Here is a 16,276-nt window from a genome sequence, read left to right as displayed (position 1 = left end):
CTGCCAGACCTTTAAACAAAAGCCTCCGCCCAGGGGCGGAGAGATGAAGACAGCCCACTCCCAACAGATCATAATGAAAAGGAGCTCGTGCATGGCGGCTGCACTCACAGGTGCTGGCGCGCACGGCGCCGCGCGCCCCCAGCACCACGCCGGCTAGGCACCCGTGACCCCGGCAGCCAGACAACAAGCCAGGGGGATGCGTCCCGGGATGACCAGCAACCACTGCATGGTAACACAAGTTGTATATGCAATTTCTGGTGTTTAATAATATTGCAGACAACCACATGCCTGAAAGTAAATGGTGTTCCTGTCATTTACTTACTTACATGTGTTTGTCTTATTTCATTACCAGGCACTGGTGTAATGATCACCTAATTGCACTAGTCATCCAGATCCTGTCACATACCTTCAACGGTGCGCAAGATTACAAAGAGCATGCTACACTTACCGCCACTGTGACACAACTCCTCAGCCACTTCTTAGAAAACGCTCAGTGAATGCAAGCCTCTTCGTAGTTGTTGCACCTTTCAGGTATTCCTTCCTCCTACTTCTGTAATAACAACATGTCATTGTCCCTGAGGCCCTGTAGCGTCTGTTCCAGTAGGCAGACAACAGTGATGGTCATACTGATCAGTGCTTCATCACGACTGACCATTTTGATTGCTTCCTCAAAGCAGACTAAAACAGCACAAACATCTTTGATCTGCAGGTTCTCTACAGGTGTCAAGTGACCAACCTCCATACAGTGTCTGCTAATGGCAAACACAATCTGGTATTCCATAATTGCTCTCTGCTGCTGGCTTAGCCTCTGCAACCTATGCAATGTGCAATTCCACCATGTAGGCATGTCACATATGAACAGTTGGGTGGTAGCCCGAGTTATTGCTACACCTCTGCCAGGCGAGAAGCGGTTGGATGTGAATGTTCAAGGTGTGAGCACAGTTTTGTGGCATTTTTAACACTCGGATGTAAACCTCAGTTATTGTTTAGCAAGCATTGCACAACCCGGTTCATAATATGTCAGGTTCATCACATGGGCCAGACAAAGTATGTGTGTGAGATTGCCAAGGCAAAGGACTGTCAGTAGTTTGACCCCATTGTCACATACAACCTTGCTGAGCTTCAGATTGTTCAAGGTCAGCCATTTGTCAGCCTGGGCCTACAAACCACCAGCAGCTCTTTGGTCATGTGGCTGCGATCCCCTAGACATCTGAGTTTACTCCATACAACACTGTTTTCGGGTCGGATTTTGTCACATACGGATATCTGTGCTGATGTGGAGGGTGTTGAAAGTTGATATGAAGAGGTCGAGGAAGAGAAGTAGGAGAAGGGGGCTTGAGGAGGGGACAGACAAGGATGAATGTCCCACAACTCTTGGAGTATCATAAAACATGGACCACCACTTTCATCCCCTTGCACCACCTGCAGAACATTAACCCATTGTGCTTGTAAGGATATGTAACGCCGGTGGCCTAGCCTTCACCAGGAGCTCCTGATCTATGTAAATCTTCCTCTCGCTATACTGCTACTATTCCAGTCCCTAAGGACTCCCTAATGTCATGCAGATTATTCTTGTGCCCCCAGGACTGATTGGGAGGGCCATCTGAAGACTTTGGTGGGTGTCTGCAGCCTAGTTGGATAATGGGTTCCGGTTCTCTCTGTGTCTGCTGCCTGCACACCGAAAGGAGTCCTGAATAAACTCACTGGAGCCCTGAGTGGAGTATCCTTTATCTGGATGGGGGTCTAGTGCCTCGGCTGCAGAATCTGCTGTCCTACTGCCAAAATCTTGGGCCTTGATCTGGATGTCTCAAGCAGTGTGTTCATATCCTGGTGGTTGACCATGATTGCTGGAATCACCCTTGGCAGGGGCACTGGCTATGCATGCCGCTGTACTCTCGGCTCCTTGATGCAGACTTGTCTCGGTGAGCGCTGGTCCTATCTGCTCTCCACTTTCCTCCTGCATGACCCTGAGATTGACTCTGACATCATCTGGTGCCTACAGCTGCTGCCGCCACTGCCTGCCTCTGAGATGACTGCTGGAGCACCCATATTTGTGAGTAGGGGCTGAGCTTTAAATTTTTAGAACCTGTAGTGTCCCAGAAAAACCTTCTGGTCCCCTCCATAAATATCATACATATGTTGTCTCATGTGGATGCACTATGCAAATCTGTCATGTCATTTTCTGTATATGTGTTGTACAGCTGCAGTGTCTGAAGGGTTAACTCCCATAAAATCATTGCCTGTCAGCTCTGCTGCTGAATGTATTTTTCCTACTGTGTCATGTGGTACAAGTGAGGTTATAAAAGTGAGTGTCTGAGAGCGGGAATGTTGAGTCTTCTTCCATCTGTGTTAGGGTAGGTTTCCATCTTACCTGCTACAGAGTGCTAACACAGAGCCACATGGAAGCACCTTCAGCTTCCATGTAGGTGAAGTTGGAGGAAGAGGAGTGACTACCCTGGAGAGTGGATGTGAGAGTAGTGATTCTCTTATAGAGAGAGCGCACTACCCCAGTTCACTGAAAGCAGGCACCCATTCACATCACAGGCGTCTTTTTCCTGTCCGGCCATCCATCATTAGGATCACCGTACAGAGGTAATTAATTGTGACACCAACGTGGATGTTGTGCAGGGTGCATCAAGCTAAGCCGTCTTCTTGAATAAATTCTGCCTGCCAGAGTGAATGTGGAGAGACCCCTACCCTTTTCCTCCTCCAGAGTATACCCAATTTCCAGGACCGGTGACATATAGATAACGTGGAATATAGGGCTGTATTGTTCCTGTGTATCATCCCTACCTCTGAGCTCCAGTCTGTAGTTTCTGCAAGTGAATGATACCTGTAAATGGCTGTTTATTAGGGATGAGCAAGTATACTCGCTAAGGCACTGCTCGCTCGAGTAATGTGCCTTAGCCGAGTATCTCCCCGCTCGTCCCGAAAGATTCGGGTACCGCCGCGGGGCGGGGAGCTGCGGGGAAGAGCAGGGAGGAACGGAGGGGAGATCTCTCTCTCCCGCCCACTCTGCCCCGCTCCCCACCGCAACTCACCTGTCAGCTGCGGCGGCCCCCGAATCTTTCGGGACGAGCAGGGAGATACTCGGCTAAGGCACATTACTCGAGCGAGTAGTGCCTTAGCGAGTATACTCGCTCATCCCTACTGTTTATTCAAGTTTAATTCAAGTAAAGTTTTAAGGGGCCTTTACTGTTCCTAAGAACCCGAGGTACTACACACAAGTCTGCGTGTTATTACTCCACCACCATAGATTAATGGTGTGTGGGTTCTGGTGGCGTCATGAGTGATATTGACTATAACCCCCCTCATCCCCTTTATTGGCACTCTCAGCCAAAGGAGTGTCGAAGCTCACCCGGCAATCTACACTGGTCTTGGAAGTGTGTCATCCCTCCGGGACCAGAGCCTGGTAAGTGCCACCGAGACACATCAGCACTTCACCCTCCCAGCTCTTTACGTTAGCCAGGTGCTCAGGGTCACCCCTCTGGGGCGTTGTAGACCTTTCTAAAAGGGTCTGCTGAACTTATAGCTAATTTTTCTCTGTGTACAATGTCACAGGACATCCTTTGTGTTTTTGAGGGGACTAGCTTTCCAATTTTTCTATGGAACAGCACCCTGTTCTATCATTGTTCTGCCGCCTAGTGGACATTTTGTACTGGCACCTCTATTAATTGCCTTCTTTTGTCCCGGAGAGGTGAATAGCCTGTTGCACATGGCTCTCGATATGTGGGAAGGTTCCTATGTCTTCTATGTGGCTGTTTGAGACTCTTGTGGTGATGGGATAATTATCAAACTCTTTTAGTGAACTCCCCTGTGATGTCACAGGCAGAGGGGAGATCAAAATTGCAAAAAAGCCCTTTACAGAATACAACGGCCTAAAAGCAAATTTTATTGATAAAAGTTTTAAGATGGAGCTACATAACGGACAGGAACGACAAAAAATGACACCTATAATAGCTGGATGTGATGGAGCATAGAAATCCAATATCTAGATGGTTAGCTAATCCTTAAAGGTGCAGCCAAAAATGTAATATTCAGAATGATACGTTCAATTAATAGATGAAGCCCTGGCCTATAGCCAAATGCCGATGAAGAAAAAGACCGTATAGTCTGTTAGCTCCTAGAGGAGTGCTTGTATTAAATAATGAAGAGTGATACTAGCAGTTTTAGGAATACGCTGGCAGGAATTGAACGTCTATATTTAATAGCCACGCATCATGCTTTCAGCAACAAATAGTATTCCAGAGCGTAATGCACAAAGGTATTGAAACTACAGGACATTATGCTTCCAAGGATAAAAAAAATAGTATTATACTCCCCTAAAGGAGTATTTACATTCAATAATGAACCTATAGTCAGAGGTTTCGGTTAAATAAAAAATCCCTCGACTACCCTGATCCAGTAACACCAAAAGCAATGTCTCAACATTCAGACTGAACACTCAAAAGAGCCGCCATATACAAATGGACAGACAAAGTTAACCCCTGATTTAGGAATGAGAACCTCAGAATGGCAGGTTGCCAATGAAGGCAGCCATGGTATTTACAAAAAAGATAACGGAGTAGCAAGGCGCAAAATAGCCACTAATAAGGCCATGAGTGAGATCAAAACTAACAAAACAGAGCAAACCGTCAGCCCCGATAGTGGACTGACGGCATCAAAGAGCATCTGCAAGCATCCTCTATTCTCCAGTTTAAATAGCCACTAAGGACCACCCCTAAAAGGAGCTTAGCTATGAGGTCCACTCCGACAATGAACATGACAGGGGCACAACCATACAGGGCAGAGTTTGAGGCAGGGACTGGAAGGAATGCCCACCACTGACTTCACCCACACGTTCCGACGTCATCAGCGTGGTGACACTTCGACCTGCAACGTCAGCGCCTCAAGGGAATCCCATACTTAGTGCGCTGAACCTCTGATAGTATGCGATAAAGGCTACAAAGGAGTGTGTGCACATGACGTCAGCGTATTATATTTGCTCCGGCCTGTTGCTGCCCCTCCTTTCTTTCTTTTTGGTTCTGTATTTCTCTGATAGCTCCAACTAAACAGACTAAGCTTACCAATAAATTACAGCAGTTTGTGTGACCTAATGCCGTGGCGGATGCCCTGGCCGCTGCATGTAGAGACTCGCCACGTTCCCATTCCAAAGCTGCTGTGCCATCTGCACTTCCTGAGATGGCAGGACTAACAGGGATGTTATTAAAGCCATAGCAGAGTGCCACTCCGCCCTTACCCAAAAGATTGATGCTCTGCAGTCAGATTTTGGCCTACTGTGTGCGGATGTTCCATCCCTGTGAGAGCCTACGGCTGCTGTGGAAGCCCATGTCCCTGATCTAGAGAATACTACTGTGCCGCTGACTCTGGACACCGCTATGCAGCGCAGCAGAAAAGGGTAGATGATTTAGAAAACCGCCTGTGTAGGTGTAATATCAGGCTAAGGGGGCTACCTGCAGGGGGAGAGGAGGAAAACACTTGTGATTTCTCGGAAGCACCTCTCAAAGAAACATATGGCTCCGAGTCCTTCTCACCTCTCTTGTGTAAGCATGCTAGAGTTTCTTTTACTGGAGACACTCCACGTACATTTATTTATATCATGTCCTTTTGTGGCCCCTCAATGGGAAGTTCCATGTGTTACAGTCACGTCCGCTTCAAATGTGCTGTAACGGTAAACCAAAAATGATCCCTCTGTTCACATCACAGTACCAGGAAAACAAACTATAAGTGGTAATGAAAAACAAAGGCTAACTTTCCCTACAGGCTCTAGAAGGTGACAGTCCTTACCTGATAGTGAATGGCCCATTCTGATAACATGAAAGCAACTTAAAGGCAACTTTAGGTCCCAACGTCACAGAAAAATTTGGGAATATAAATTATTATCATTTTTTTTTTATACATTTTTATTGGTGTTTCAAGGACATTATAAAGAAACAGAAAAAGATTTCACATATATAATAAATTTGTGTATATAACTTTTATGACTTTGTAACAAATTCTTATTTTAGCTTCTTTTCATTTACTAATGCATCTGTTGTAGAAATCTCATTTCCTCGAACCACAGATCATACCTAAAGGTTGTCCATAATGTAACGAAAAACAAAACTGGAATAACATCTTCTGGCATATTCTAATCTCTGTTCAATTCTACATTAAAGGGGTTGTCTCGCGAAATCAAGTGGGGTTATACACTTCTGTTTGGCCATATTAATGCACTTTGTAATGTACATCGTGCATTAATTATGAGCCATACAGAAGTTATTCACTTACCTGCTCCGTTGCTAGCGTCCTCGTCTCCATGGTTCCGTCTAAATTCGCTGGCGGCTTGCTTTTTTAGACGCGCTTGCGCAGTCCGGTCTTCTGCTCTGAGCACAAGCCGCTTCAGTGTGCTCGCCGCTACAGCTCTTCTGCGCATGCGCAGACGAGCTGTATCTTCTCGGGAGCGCGCTGGAGCGGCCATTCTGCTACCATCCTCTGTTAGAGGAAGGTGCAGAAACTGGAGCCGCCCAGCCGAGAAGCCCAGCCCAGCAGCCCAGCCGAGAAGCCCAGCCCAGCAGCCCAGCAGAGCCGCCCAGCCCAGCCGCCCAGCCCAGCCACCCAGGTAAGTGATGGGTGACGGACTGACGGGGGTGACGCGTGACTGAATGCCGATGTGGCCCCGGAGCCTACCGCTGTGGCCCCGGAGCCTACCGCTGTGGCCCCGGAGCCTACCGCTGGGCCCCGGAGCCTACCGCTGGGCCCCGGGGCCTACCGCTGGGGAGCCGGGGCCTACCGCTGGGCCCCGGGGCCTACCGCTGGGGAGCCGGGGCCTACCGCTGGGGAGCCGGGGCCTACCGCTGGGGAGCCAGGGCCTACCGCTGGGGAGCCGGGGGCTAGCGCGGAGGAGCCGGGGGCTAGCGCCGGTTACCTGCTGCCTGGCGGTGGGTGACTGGTCGGCCGCATTCAATCCCGGGGTCCGGTCGGCAGCTGCGGGGCGTCTGGTTGTCAGGGAGACACAGCTGGTAGCGTCTCGGGAGCGCGCACGTCGGGCTACAGCAAGCGACGGGAAAAGAGCCGGCGGCCATCTTGGGGAAACTTTTTATAAGTTGCTGAAACGCTGGAACTGTAAGTACAAACCAGCTAGAAAAGTCATTTACAGGGGGGCTTAGTAATGTATGCTTAATTAGGGGGACTGGGCAAAAAAAAAATTTCACTGCTTCCTCGAGTCAACCCCTTTAAGGGTAATTCAGATTATAAGTATCAACAAGAGAACCAAAAATAATGGTCTCCATGATTAGTTGTGACGTGTTATATGGGAAAGGGATAATGTGAAAGCCAGGGATTTCATTTGACTAAGAATGAATCTTATTTGCCATTTTTACTTGCTAACATCTTGGGACTTTTCCAACGTCGTGCTATTGACAGTCAAGTTGCCGATAGGATATGACAGATGATGGTTCTAAGGTTTGTTGGGTATGTGTCTATCCCCAGCAACAAAAGGGCCAGTCCAGGTTTGCTTTTAGCTGTTAATGGGAAGAAGTTGTTTAACAGTTGGAACACCTCTACCCATAGATGAGAGATTAGGGGACACTCCCAAGAGGTATGTAATAGTGACCCTCTGTGGTCGCATTCTTTATAACACTCTGGTGATGTGTTCGGAAAGATGCGTGATAGTTTTGGCAGTTTGTAGCACCATCTAACCAAGGGTTTGTAGAGCTGTTCATAATGGGAAGCACATGCCATTGATTTTGAAGCCCAATTTAAGGAAGATTGCCACTCCCGTAGTGAGAAGTGGTCTGATAAGTCTCTTTCCCATTTTGTGAGGTATGCGTTTTCCCTGAAGAACGGATCATTAGAAAGGTACAAGTAGATTTGTTTTGTGTTATTTTTATAAAGGTCACTTAACCCAAATATTTGGCCCCTTAATAGAGATGGTAAGTACATTTGTGTTATTGGTCGTATGCGTAGGAATTTCCTGATTTTAAGGTATGTATAGACTTCAGAAGGTGGTATTATATACGACCTCTGAACATTTGAAAAGGGCATTAGCTGACCATTTTGAAAGAAATTAGCTATTTCTTTGATACCAGCATTTGCCCAGACAGGGGGGTCTAATTCTCAGATGAAGTACATGAGTGTAGAGATGGGTATAGGGGTTAGCTGGCTATCCTGTGTCATGATCTCTTTCTTGAGGCCTGATTTCCATGCTGGTATGGTCGCTTGTATGGGTAGGGTGTGTTAGGGAAATTCAATCGTCCGTCAATATGCTGTGAGGCTCCAAATCACAGGTGGTTATGGCGGCCGCTGTGAGAAAGCAATGGACACAGACATCATGACCGTGTCTTAAAGCAATCTGCCTTTATTTCAAAACATCTTCCTTTATATAGTATTTTTAAAGAAGAATGGTCTATTGTCAATAAGTGTACATTTCAGCCAGTCATGTGCTTTTACATAGATAGCAGTTAATTATTAAGGCCTTGTCTTTATTGGACACTATTGTACATTGACCTTTGAACAGTGTAACAGAAGATAAGGAAGAATGTAAGATATATATATATACTTTTGCTAAGTACTATTCTCTATTTCTAATTCATGTAACAATGCAATCTTGCCATGCAAACAACACATGGATGAACAAGCGTATATCAAAGATGTTCATAGGAGACAAGATGAATTATATATATATATGTATATATTTTAGGCCCATAGCCTTCAGAAGCGTATATCAAAGAGGTTCATAGGAGACAGGATAAAATATATATATATATATATATATATATATATATATATATATATATATATATATATATATATATGTTTTATGCTCATAGCCTTCACAGGTGTGACTTATATTTTCCTGATCTCGATAGCTGGACACAGCCATAAGAAGATCTCCAGTAGAGATGAGCGAACACGTTCGGCTCCGCCCCTTTTTCGCCCGAACACCGAACTTTGCGAACACTTCAGTGTTCGGGCGAAAAAGTTCGGGGGCCGCCGTGGCAGCGCGGGGAGGGTGCGGCGGGGAGTGGGGGGGAGAGGGAGAGAGAGAGGGCTCCCCCCTGTTCCCCGCTACTGCCGCCCGCGCCGCCGCGCATCTCCCCGCCCCCCGGCGGCACCCGGACACTTACGCGCGAACACTGCAGTGTTCGGCAAAGCCGGTGTCCGGGTGCGGATGTGTCCGTAACGGACACGTTCGCTCATCCCTAATCTCCAGTCATTTATTTGTGACTATTGGGATTCCAAGAGGGGCTATGTTTTATTAGAAAGTGCAGCACAAAGGAATTTTACTTGATCTATTAGGAAGGAGCTGTGATAGTTCTGAAGGTTTGGTAAGCCTAGGCCACCATGTTTTTTTATTTTTGGACATGTCATGGAATATAAAGTGTTAAGTTTTAGAATGCAATAAGTGTATGTTTCTTACCTTGTATTGGACTATTGACCCTTAAATAGAAGACTAAAACCTATGCTTTGTAGTGTCGGGAACTAGGATTTTAAGATAAGAAGTCAACAGACAAATTAAATAAGGCTAAGCTATGTTAATAGAGAAGATACACAACTAGAGCCAAAATATTGTCTAATGTAACAGCAATATTCTGACTTAAGTAATTCTATGTCTGAGATGGGCCTTAAAGGGGTTGTCCCGCGAAAGCAAGTGGGGTTCAGCACTTCTGTATGGCCATATTAATGCACTTTGTAATGTACATCGTGCATTAATTATGAGCCATACAGAAGTTATTCACTTACCTGTTCCGTTGCTAGCGTCCTCGTCTCCATGGAGCCGTCTAATTTCAGCGTCTAATCGCCCGATTAGACGCGCTTGCGCAGTCCAGTCTTCTCCCTTCTGAATGGGGCCGCTCGTGCCGGAGAGCTGCTCCTCGTAGCTCCGCCCCGTCACGTGTGCCTATTCCAGCCAATCAGGAGGCTGGAATCAGCAATGGAACGCACAGAGCCCACGGTGCACCATGGGAGAAGACCTGCGGTCCACCGTGGGTGAAGATCCCGGCGGCCATCTTCGCAAGGTAAGTAAGAAGTCACCGGAGCGCGGGGATTCGGGTAAGTACTATCCGTTTTTTTTTTTTAAACCCCTGCATCGGGTTTGTCTTGCGCCGAACGGGGGGGGGCTATTGAAAAAAAAAAAACGTTTCGGCGCGGGACAACCCCTTTAAGAGCTCTGAGACTATTTGGTAGATGTCAATAAGTCTTATGATCAATAAGTATTTTCACCTTTGTAACAGTAAGCTATGTAACACTAATCTTTGTACCAGGCAACATTTGGATATGCCTTCTTCTTTCTGTATAAGAGTTGGCAATGCTCATAATAAAGTAGAATTCATTGAGTTCTCATGGAGAAGTGTCTTGACATAACATGGAGTGATTTCATGCTATTGATAGATAATTGCTAGCAAAATCTCCTCATCACGGGCTTCAATATCTACCAATTTGGCACCTGGCAACGAGGTCATCAGATCGGTACCGGTGTGGTCCAATAACAGACATAATTGTGAATGCCACTCAGGGTCTTGCATTTTGCCATATGAATGTATTCATTTGTTTCTGGAATGAAGCAAATGTTGTGTTTGGAATAGGGAGAGCTCTCAAGTAGTAAAGAAATTTAGGGAGTATAATCTAAAGAGTAATTCTTCCCATCCATCCCTTCTCCAGGAGTGCCAGCCTACCCAACTCTCCCTGGATTGAGTGTAATAAGCATAAGAAGTTGGTTTGGGGTAAGTTGTTAGTATCTGATGTTAGCACTGTGCCCAAATAAGGAATTGAGCTTGGCCTCCATCTGAATGATGAAAGGGGTTGTTTTATTGTTTTCCCTACATTGATCCCCATCATCAAGGACTTAGTAGAATTCAGTCTATAATACGAGATCAAGCTAAAACTTTCTAATGTGTTGATAACTGCTTTAATTGAGGATTCCAGGTTAGAAATTGTTAGGATTACATAATCCGCAAAGAGGTTGATTTTATGCATTTCTGCACCTACTTTAATACTCCCAATCTCTGGGTCGTTTCTGATTTTTTCAGCTAAGGGTTCTATGGCTGGCAAAAAAATTAGGGGAGATAGAGGGCATCCTTGCCTAGTGCCATTTGTAATATTAAACGTTTTCGATGGTATACCATTAATCAGTATCATGGTGGAAGGACAAGAGTATAAAGCTTTAGTATCTTGTAGGATCGGGCCCGCAAACCCAAATTTTTGCAATATTTGAAAAAGGTATCCTCAATGGACCCTATTAATCGCCTTTTCTGCATCCAGAGAGATTATCAACGAGGGCTTTTTTTGTTTTGCGGCTACACCTATTGGATCTATTAGATGTCTGGTGCCTTCTGGAGCCTTTTGTTAATCCCACCTGATCATTCCTCACCAGCCCAGACATCAAGGGGAATAATCTAATTGCTAATAATTTAGTGTAGCGTTTTACATCAGTATTAAGCAGTTATATTGGGCAGAAGTTATTAAGGTTTTTGGTTCTTTGCCTCGTTAGGGGAGGGTTATAATGATGGCTTTTAAATTTTCCTCAGGGAATGTGCCCCCAGCCATTGCCAAGTTGTAAAAGTCACATAGATGTGGGAGGAGTATGGAGTGGAAAAGTCTTATATATTCATTTGAAAGACCATCAGGCCCTGGAGATGTTCCCAATTTTAATTTAGGGATGCCTGTACTTAGCTCTTGTTCTGTAAAAGGTTTATTGAGATCCATAAGCTGATCTTTTGATAAGGTAGGTAGGCTCAGTCCCCCAATCATTTATCGCTGCTTCCTGGGACTGTGGAGAGCTGGAATCTAGCTTTAAGTTATATAGATTGTGATAATAGGTGACAAACTCATCAACTATGGCGTGGGGATTCAAGACTTTATTGCCAGAGCTTTGGGATTTAATGTGTTGAATTCTAGTTTTATTTCTGCCTGTTTTTACCCGATTCGCCAAAAGTTTACTTGCTTTATTATAAGAGTTGTAATAGTTTATTTTTAGTTTTTTTGCCTTTTTTTCCAAATCAAGGGCCAGGCGGCTGCAAAGAGAGTTGCGTGCTTCCTTAAGACGTGAATGAGTATGCGGTGAAGGGTTGCACTTATTTTCTGTCTCTAGAGTGCTAATGTTATTTAAGAGAGCTTGTATGTTTTTAAATCTTTCTTTCTTGAATCTTGCGGCTTGTTCTATTAGTATGCCTCTTAGGGCTCAGTCAGACGGGCATATTGTTTTTTTGCGCCAAACGCATGTGCACGAAAATTCACGTGACCGAAGCTGGCGTCACGCTGAAAAAAATGCGCTTGGCTGCATTCAAAATTCACACATAAAGTGGCTGAATTTAATAAATGACTGAGAACTGCCTCTGATTGGCTGAGCGCAGGGACCAATCACAGGCAGCGCTTAGCTGTCATTGAATGGCTGAGCGCTGCCTCTGATTGGTCACAGTGCTCAGCCAATCAGAGGCAGCCCTGTCAGCAGATTTTAAATCCCCACCTGCTGAAAGCTCTTCAGAGCAGTTCAAAAGGACAAGAGGCTGGATGCACTTGAGCCCCAGTGTGAGTAAAAGAAATGAAAAAGGAGGGTGGAGCAGTGAGGGTGGTGGAATATTTATGGAGTACAAAGAGCTTTCAATGATTGAGTATTTTGAATGGTGGAGGTGCTGCCAACCAGATGACGCTCCACCAGTGTGGGCGTGAGTGTAGCGAAAAGGATGTGAAAAGAACTGGTATGGAGGCGCAACCCTCTAAGCTACTAGAAGATGTAGATCAAAGTCCAATGTGTGATGGTGAAAGCACTTCTTTTTTATTTTTTCACAAATTAAAAACCAGCAATAGAATACGCGTTTCGGGGAAGAACCCCTTCGTCAGTTCGGCTGGATAGGACAACAGGATGCCTGGGGGTGACACGACTCTAAAGATGTATTGGATGTGTCGGAGGTCCTGTGTGCAGGAGGGCAGGGGGGAAAAGCATGTTTACTATCAGGCAGCTTAGAGCTATAAACCTGCCTTTATTATTATTTAGGTTAGATAGACTTTGATGGCTATTAAGACTCCTGCTTTCTTTTTTTTTTGGGTTGGAAAGGTATATGTCGGGGAATTGGGGATTGGAGAATTTTGGTGGCGAAGAGTTTTTAAAGTCTGTCTCCTGTAAGCAAATTATATCTGCATTCTCTTTTTTGACCTCCTTCCACAGAAGCGAACGTGTATGAGGGCTGTTTAAGCCTTTTGCATTTAGTGAAAGTATTTTCACTGACATTGAAGTGTGTAAAAAAGCGTGCGCTTCGCCATGTGGTTGTCCTGTTCATGTCTGACACCCATCGATGCCAAATGAACAATTCCCCTATGTCTTGGCTGTGCACAGAAGGAAAACAAAAACAGCTTAAAAACAATCAAATAACATGTTAGGAATGTTCTGCTTAAGAGCTCATGCCCACGAACAGAGCGGAATTCCGCCGCGGGAGCACCGTGTTCTTAAACAAAAGTGACAGCGGTTCACAGCTGTTAGTCACGTTTCTCCGTACGTATTTCTGCTGTGCAACAGCGGAAAAATGCACGCGGGAAAAAAACGCAATCTCCCCTCCTACAGTAACCGCTCCCTGGAAAGTTGCCCAACCCTGTGGAAAAATGCATATAGAACAGACAGAGCCCAGTATACAGTGTCTTTGTCTCTCAGATACTGGACATTACTGGAAGCAGTCTCTCCATTATGTTTTGCTTATTTCTTTTCCCAGCATCCAAATTTTTTTTAGTTAGCGTTTTCCTTTTCTAATTTCTTTAGGTAGGGACTCGCAAGAGATGAGGACCCTTGACGCGGGTTGCGGGCTTATACAATATGGCCGTACTTAGCTGATTTACATTTGTATCAGCTACATATGGCCAGATTATAAACTAATACCTCATTACCAGTGTTCCAATATCTTACCGACACAAAATAAAAATCTTTAAGAGTAACGTCTTTCTTTTTTTTGTCGTTGGAGAACACGGGGTCACTGCCTGGATCATCCAGTACGGTTACCACTCCCTGTTTCGTTATCCTTCTTGGAATCCAAGTGGGATACGGGAATAGGAAGAGGAAACCATATGGGAAGATCACCCCTTGTTCCAGAAGTGTTCGGCAACACCCTCTTCCCGTATCCTTCTGGGAATCCTGGTGGGATATGGGAGGAGGCTGTTGGAGAACACTAGGGGTTGTTCACCATATAAAGTAATGTGGATTATTGATGTGTGCGTTGGATCCTGACAGTGAGCAAATCCCAAAAGTGCTTTGAAAAAATTTAAAATTTTATTGAAAAACCAAAATATATTACAAACGTTTGGCCCAATGGAATAATTATTTTTTTTAAAATAAGAACACAAATAACTAAATATACACTTTTAAAACATAGAGAAACTGTTCAAAAACAAAATCTGATATATTTTAAAGATTCTGAAATCTAGGCTCCCGAGAAGGCATCACGTTGCCCGATCCAGTATGGCTGCACTCGCTGGGGTGATGCTCGGGTGTGGCACTAGGTGCTGCTCGGAACGGCGATGATGAAGATGAATGAGGTAGTGGTGTGGGGTACCCCTGTCCTAGAAGATCGTAAATAGCATTCAAAGCATCGACATACGGAGCGCTCTGCAAGTATTGACCCCGGTGATGTTGCTGCAGGAGTTGTGAAGGCGCTGCATGTCGGAGGACATGGCATGGTGTTTGCAACTACACACTGAATGTGATTATGATGATAGTTGTCTATTACAGCGTGGAGCTGTGCTGGTGAATTTGGTGGAGTTGCCATCTGAAGCAAGTAAAGCATAAATGCTTGTTTCCTGGCGCTGCTCTACCGGTACATCGCAAACCCGTTGCAGCTGTCACAGGCAGCATACAGCTGCTGCAGGAATTCCAGCACCTCCCTCTATAACTGGATCGTTAGGTTGGTCCTGTCCTGCTGAGCGGTCCTTGCCCGTCACCCTGGAGCGCCACTGGGAGTCACTGCAGTTTGCACCTCTAGAGGGAACGGACAGCTTCCGACTGCTCCCCCTCCTCTGTCACTGCATTCTCTTCCAAACTGTCACTTACACTGTTGAGAAAGAAGTTGTTGACCCTTGCTACGCTTATCAGCAATTTCTATCTCATTCACCTACCAGACAATACTGCCAGGGGGAAGGGGAGACAGTCTGGGTGGGGGGTGATATGAGAGGGTCAGATAAGAAAAGCTGAGTCTGACCATTTAGCATATGTTCAGGGGTGGGGGGTGAAACAAGGCAAGAAACAACAGGGAAAGGGGAAAAAAAATCAGTTTAGTTGCCCCTTGTGAATACAGCTCTGCTATTACCAAGACATAACGCATTCAGCTCTTCTGCGTCAATAGCAGAGCTGTAGCAGCAAGCCCGCCGAGTACGCTTTTTTGGCTACACACCCATTGCCAAGGTATTAGTGTATCTTGACACCACCGGAAGCTAGGGGTTTGACAGAAGAAACGCCCCTGTCACACCCCTAGCTCCTGATAGGGCCAAGACTGCCTGGTGCTGGTTGTATAGTGTGGAATAAATGTCAGCGTTGCATGCAAGTTATGTTACCCTCACCCTCAGGTCCCCCGCTCACAGCTCCCGGAGTCACCGCTTGGGCTGCGCTGCGTGCATTGTCACCTCCGTGTCCGACGCTCTCCCGGTCACAGCTGGTGTCCTCACTGTTTGTGCTCCACAGCCGCCAGTGTGAGGTCCGTGGATGATGCTCCCTTCCCCCTGAGAGATGCCGCCATCAGCGCTTATTCTCCGCAGCCGTCAGGACTGTCAGATCTGTGCCATGCGTTCCCCCACTGACAGCTGTCCACCTCATCACTTCTGCTCCGCCGCCGGAAAAGACGTATCCGGTGGGGGGTTCGTGGAAAGGCTGCGGCATGTGGTCAAGCTGTGTCCAGCCGCCGGATAACACTGTGTGTGTCACCCCAGCCTTGTTGGCTCCCTGCAGCCGGCGGCAACTAACATAGCTTGGGGGTGGGTTTCACTGTTGTGGAGCAGCGCCACGCCCGGCGCGGCAAAAAGTGCCACAATATAATCTTGCCTCAATGCAAAAACCGTGAGCCATGCTGCGGCTAGTGTCTCGGTGGGCAGGAAGGGTGTGTGATCTCTGGCCGTGCCGTTGCAGCAGGCACCGCTGGATGTATTTGGCAGCCAACTTGTAGTGGCCTTGCAGGACCTGTGTGTCAGCATGCTGTGCAGCCAATCAGCTAGAGGGGGCGTCACCCCCTGTACATCTTGACTCTACCTGGACTTAATGGTGGCGTCAAGATACACTAATACCCATTGCCAATACAGCTATGCTATTCCCAAGACATGACACATA

Source organism: Eleutherodactylus coqui, chromosome 2 (assembly GCF_035609145.1).
Source record: "Eleutherodactylus coqui strain aEleCoq1 chromosome 2, aEleCoq1.hap1, whole genome shotgun sequence".
NCBI lineage: Eukaryota > Metazoa > Chordata > Amphibia > Anura > Eleutherodactylidae > Eleutherodactylus > Eleutherodactylus coqui.
This window is presented reverse-complemented; position numbering follows the sequence as displayed.